The sequence below is a fragment of the Myotis davidii genome, unplaced genomic scaffold (genome assembly GCF_000327345.1).
Source record: "Myotis davidii unplaced genomic scaffold, ASM32734v1 scaffold573, whole genome shotgun sequence".
In the NCBI taxonomy this organism is placed as follows: Eukaryota; Metazoa; Chordata; class Mammalia; order Chiroptera; family Vespertilionidae; genus Myotis; species Myotis davidii.
The window spans coordinates 5,259,539-5,266,338 of NW_006285997.1; positions in this window are offsets into that span (position 1 = coordinate 5,259,539).

Here is a 6,800-nt window from a genome sequence, read left to right on the forward strand (position 1 = left end):
GCAGGAGGGAAGGATAAGAGATCAACCGAAGGACTTTATGCATGCATATAAGCATAACCAATGGACATAAGACACTGGGGGGTAGGGGAGGCCAGGGGATTGTCAAGGGCAGAAAAAAAAGGAGACATATGTAATACTCTTTGTAATACTTTAAGCAATAAAACAAATATATATATATAGCTAGGAATATATTTAACCAAGGAGGTCAGAGACCTGTACTAAGAAAATGATGAGACACAGAAGAAATTAGAAAATGATACAAATAAATGCAAGCATGTTATTAACATCATTAAAATGTCCATAATACTTAAAGCAATCTATAGATTCAACTCAATTCCAATGAAAATACCAATGGTATATTTCACAAAACTAGAAAGTGGTGGATATCCCAAGGCACAGTGAAGCTGGTCGTGTTGTAAGGTTGCTCCTGGGTGAAGCTGGTTGGAGCCTGTGTAGACCTGGTTGTTGTACAGGTGTCTGGAGTAGAGAAAAATGGCAAGAGAATATGAACTATCAGGTAGGGAAACCAAGAAAACAACCCTAGTATAATCACATCAAAAATATAAAAGAAACCATCAACAAAACAACAAGAAAGTAGTCACAGCAATCTTGAGGGAAGAGGGGGGAGTTTGTGGTATCATGCTACCCAATATCAAACTATAATACAAGGCTATAGTAATTAAAACAGCATGGTGTTGGCATAAAAACAGACATATAGATCACTAGAAGAGAGTAGAGAGCTCAGAAATAAACCCATGCCCATGTGGTCAATTAATATTTGACAAAGGAGTCAAGAGCACACAGTGCAGTAAAGACAGTTTATTCAATAAATGTGTTGGGAAAATTGAACAGATACAAGAAAAAATAAAATTAGACCACCTTTTTACACCATGTAAAAGAATAAACTCAAAATGGATTAAATACTTAAATATAAGCCTCAAACCCATAAAACTCTTAGAAGAAAACATTGGCTGTAAAATCTCTGATATTTCTCTTAGCAATATTGTTTCTGATATATGTCCTGGGGTGAGGGAAACAAAAGAGAAAATAAACAAATGGTACTATATTAAACTAGAAAGGAAATCAATAAACAAACAATATAATCAACACAACAAAAAAAGACAACCTACTGAATGAAAAATACTAGTCACCCATGATACGTCCACCCTCAGGTGAGCTGTTTCTTTGAGTCTGTTTCCCTATTGGTTGGGATAGGAAAGAGGAGAAGGGAAATGCACAAACACAGAGACGAGACTGCTATTTATTTTTCCGTGGGGAAACTATGAGCTAACTCATACTCAGATGATAATGGTTGGAATATAATATGTCTTCCAAGTACTTATCAGTGGTCTGCAGGTTGGACCTGGGGCTTGAAAAGGATTTCTAGACCTGGATCGTGAGAACTGGGGAGGTCCTCAAGGCCATGAAAGAAGCAGAAAGACCACTGTCTGCATGGTATTGTACTGGGTTTGGAAGTCAGAATTCTGTAGTCTTGCAGTTGTGTTTAGGAACTACTCAATATTTCCATGAGCCTCAGTTTCCCCACCTGTGAAAGGAACAAGTACCCTTCTCCCAAGGGTGCTGTGGGATGGATGCTAGGTTTAAAAGAGCTTTGGAAACAGTAAGGTGCCTATGCAAACAGCAGTTAGAAAAACCCTTCGGGGCCTCTGTGCACATGAGGGTTATTACCATGGATTTGATTGTGCTTAGCTTCACCAAGAGGAGTGTTGAAAGGTAGCAGGTTATGTAATCTATGAGCTTAATTTTATGGCCTTAAGCCAGCTATTTTATAGTTCTCCTAACTCAGACAGCATTTCAAAGAGGAATCTGTTCATGGAAGTAGAGCATGGAGGACTGAGAGAGTCAGTAAGCTTTGACCTACTCATCCTCTCCATGTCAGTCTTCACCTCCCTGCACTGGGAGGTGATGAGCTGGCTCCTCCTATTACTACCTAAGGGCAGGCCAGGCCTCTTCCAGGGAGGGAAGGGGAGCTGAATCCTACTGGTGCTTGCTTGTGACAAACCAAAGGTGAACTCCTACTTTTAGCTGGGTCAGGCCCCCAGACCCCCTCGTCTCACTGTGTATTTGGTGGAATAAGATCCTGAGGGAGATTTTCTCTCAGCAACCGTTTTCTTTATTATAAATGCTTCATTTATTGTAATGTAGTGTGCATGTGTAATTAGGGTGATAATTACAGATTATTGAAAACTTTTTCATTCAAGACATTTTCAAATATGTTCAAAATAGAGACTAGGTGACATTTCCCATATACGCATCACCCAGCTTCTACTATTAAGGGCTGATGCTGGTTTTGCTTCATTTATACCCTCACTCAATACCCTCTCCTATCACTTACTCCCTAGCTTTAATTTAAATCCTAGACATAATCTCATTTGGTCCATAAATAGTTCCATATCTATCTCTTAAAGATAGGGACTCTAAACTGAACATTTTTATTGGTCTGTACTGGACTGGACTCCATGGAATTTGCTTGAGGCAAATGAGCTTTCCATAGATTATAGCTGAATGCCATAGTTAGAAGAAAAAAAAACACTTAATAAGTATTTGCAGCCCACTAAGTTTTAGACTGTTCAATAAAATTCTTACAACTTGAGTATGAACTACTTTATAGGATTCACACAATGAGCTGATTCAAGAGCAAGAAGCTGGGAACCTGAGGCCCTGGACTAGGGCGACACGGCCGTCGCCTCAAAGCTGGTGGTGCCTGGGCTGGAGCGTGGCGGGCGTCTCGGAGCAGAAGGAGGTCAAGACACTGATGCTTAAAGAGGATTCTCATGTCAAAACACGTGGGAAGCACAGAGGTTATCATGGACTTTATGAATAAGCACTGAGGGAAAATGTCTGTAGCCCGAAGTCCTCCATCACCAAAAAGCTAGGAAGCAGGGGGAAAATAGAAAGCCTGTGTATGTGTGTGTGTGTGTGTGTGTGTGTGTGTGTACAGATATATGCACATAAATATATACATATGCACACATACACACCTATATACAGATATATGCACCTACACATATAACCCATACATGTATACATCCATAAAAACCTGCATATATATGTGCACACATATACATAAATACATATGTACACACACATATGAAGCAGTTAGGCACATGGTTCTAAAAGGAACAGAAGCAAGGAAAAGGAAGAAGCAGCAGACACCTGGTTTTCAGATGGGACGGAGCTCGCAGCAGTATCTCAGAAAGCCTGTGTAGGTTTGATGCTCCTCAGAGGAAATTAGAGTGAGGTGTTCCAAAGTCTGAAAAATGTCACCCAAATATTAACAGTGATGCTCATTGGGTGTCAAAGATGCTGAGCAGTTTACTTGCTTCTTTAACCTTCTGTTCTGTTTCTTATTTTCTAATCATTATGCATCATTTAGGTAATGATGTGTCCATATGGGTTCATCCATTGTAACCATGTACCACTCTGATGGGAGATGACGATAAATGAGGGAGGCTGTGCATGTTCAGGAGCAGGAACTCTATGGGAAATCTCTGTAACTTCCACTCAATTTTCCTCTGAACTTAAAATTGCTCTAAAGAATAAATATTAAAAATGATTGCACAGAATTTTTTATATTTTTTTTGGGGGGGGGGACCCTAGTTAACAGGATCATATAGGTTTCAAGTGCACATTTCTATGGTACATGATCTGTATATTGCATATGTGCCCATCACCCAAAGTCAAATCATCTTCCGTCAGCATATATTTGGTCCCATTTATCTCCTTTGGTAACCTCTATAATGTTGTCCGTGTCTTATGAGTTTCAGTTTTATAACCCACATACAAGTGAAATCATATGGTTCTTTGATTTTCCCGATTGACTTATTTCACTTCGCATAATATTCCCAAGGTCCAGCCATGTTGTTGCAAATGCTGGAAAAAGCAAAGTTGCATTTTATTCTGTCCCACTCATACTTAGAGCAAGAAGCTCTATCACTCAACACCGTCTAAAGGTGGGCTTAGAGATCCCCCTGCACCTGGGATCTCAGAGGTTTCCCTGCTTTCCTGTTTGATGCCTGCTTGCAATAATCCTAATCTAGCCCAGAGATCCAAGAGGATGCTGACACCAGCCCCTCAAAAGAAGTTGGGGGGCATGGGAATAAGTCAGACCCGTTGGCTTTCTCCTAGAAGAAGTCTCACTTCTGGCCACCATGTGGACCTGATTCCCCTCTGGAGAGAAGGGCCGCTGCTCCTGTCCTGTGACTGCCGGGATTTTTATGCCTAATAAAGGCGTCATTAGCACACAGGTCTGGTTGGGCCTTGTACGGAATGGCTAGGAAATCTAGAGGTTTGGTATACCTTATATTAAAATGTGCACACTCCTCCATCTGTGCTTTAAATAAAATGGAAAAATAATGAAAACGTGTCTTTCTCTATTGTGCGTCCTCACAACTGAGAAACAAGTTGAAGGCATCTTCACATAGATGTGGCTTTATTTCATGAAAAGGAGCAAAAGAGTTAAGTCAAATTCCATTGATATGGACCCTTTCTTCTGGAAACCATCGCTGACATTAAAAGGGGATTCTAGAGAGATAGGTTGTTTCAAAGACACAGTTGATACATTGCTAGCTGCACTTTAACAAGAGCCGCAGGCAGCCATAAGAGATTAAGCAACTAGAAATGGCCTGAGCAAGGACTGCACTCTAGGTCTCACCGAGCACTGCCGTTAGAGCCTGCTGGTGCCTGCATTTGGTTTCCTTGAATGGTTTGCCTCTCGGGCTGAGAAAGAGGATACTTTCCCATTGACTTTTACTTGCACCTCCTCATTAACTCTTCAACTTGAAAATAAAAGAAAATTGGCAATCTCTGAAAACACTCTGTGTGGGCTTTTGCGTGGTACTTACAGGATGCCTGAATTAGTCCCGAGGATTCTTGGCTGGCAATCTTTATTACATCTATTGTTAACTCATCAGTAGACCAAAACTGCATAGACCAAGTTTTCCACTCAATAATTAGTCAATAGTTTCATTTGGTTGGTTTCTTCTATTAACTAATTGCAGCCTTCAAACAAAGGATATCACTGCCTAACAGAAGAAAAGGTAAGATCATCAAAAGCTATTTTTAGAGACGACTGAAGAGAGAAAAAATCCAGATAGCAAAGAAATCATGCTGCTAAGATTAGGGACACAGTGATTCCACAGCTTGGAATCTTGAACTTAACCTTTAATACTGTGAGGCCTTCTCTAAGTTGCACAAATATGGAGTTAGGGATATCAACAACGTAGAAGGAATTTTATAAACAATCCACTCAAACTCCTCAGCTTACAAGTGAAAACTTAAAGTCTGGAGATTAAAATCACTTGCCCAAAGTCTCAGAACAGAACTGAAGTCCCTCTAAGATTCTTTGAAACTGTTAGTATAGAGTTCTATATTTTAATCACATAAAATAAAGTATAAAGAAAAATAATCTTACACTTATTTGAACATACAATAATTTTAAAGCATAATACTTAGTCATTAATGTACAGTAGTTTTAAGAGGTAGCACTGGTTATTATGAATATCAAACCAGAATTTCTGTGTTTTATATATTTTATTGTTTCTGTGGCACCCATCGTCATGCTTGGACCGTGTAGAATTTACAAAGGCATCCTCACCATCACTCAGTAGCCACTGACAACCTCAAGATGGCAACTTAGGCCTTTGAGACGCAAATGAGCAGAGAGCTCTCTGCCAAGCCTTGAAGGAAGCACAACATGATCCCAAAATACCCAAGTTGGCTAAATCCAAAGTATATTTTTTGGTTCTATGCCCATTACATTTTGACTGATACAGTTTGTGAAGAAAGACTAGATTTGCTTTCCTTTTTTTTTTTTTTAGTTCTAGTCGAAGAGGGAACACAAGAAACCAAGTTTAGGAGAAAAACTGCTTTCATAATATCAAGTATAAGCCACAAACAGGCTTTCTTAATAAAAGCTTTAAAATGTGAAGAGCTCAGCCAGCGTGGCTCAGTGGTTGAGCATCACCTATGAACCAGGAGGTCACGGTTCAATCCCCAGTCAGGATACATGCCCGGGTTGTGGCAGATCCCCAGTGTGGGACATACAGGAGGCAGCTGATCAATGATTCCCTCTCATCATTGATGTTTTTATCTCTCTCTCTCTAAAAATCAATAAAAACATATTTTTAAAAAAGACACAAGAAAAGTAAGCATGTATTCTATTAAACATTTCAATAAATATGCAAATAATTCAGCATTTTTAAACATATTGCTTGTATATGTGAAAATACAAAAATTTTCATGCTTTGAATATTTTATCCTGAGAAGATATTTAAGGGACACTTTGTTCTAAAAGTTTCAAAAGTAAAACACACACACACACACACAGTATATCAGGATTTCTGCCAAAAATTAACATTTGCACTGTCCTAACAATGTCAAACAGTAAAAAGACAAACATGATCACATATATATTGTAAAAACAGCACTGAAAAAGAACAACGGAAAATGCACTACCTATGTCTTTGTTTTATGTTCAATGCTTTTGGTGAGTTCAGCAGATGAATGTAAATAGTGATAACTTGTTTCCAAGCAGTCAGCTTCTCAGTGGCTCATCACTAATCACACAAGTCCTAAGTTCTAATGCCGGGAGCCGGTCCATCCTTGCTGTTTCAAGGGACCTGGCATATATGGCATACTGTTCTTGATGTGTTTGCTCACCTTCTTGGCGCTGTGTTTTAACCAAGGTCACCTCTCCTAGAAAGGTTGTTTCCCCAGGTAGGGATTTTCCCCTGAAGTTAGGGAGGGAATAAAACCTCTTAACCCCTTCCCCAGCAGAA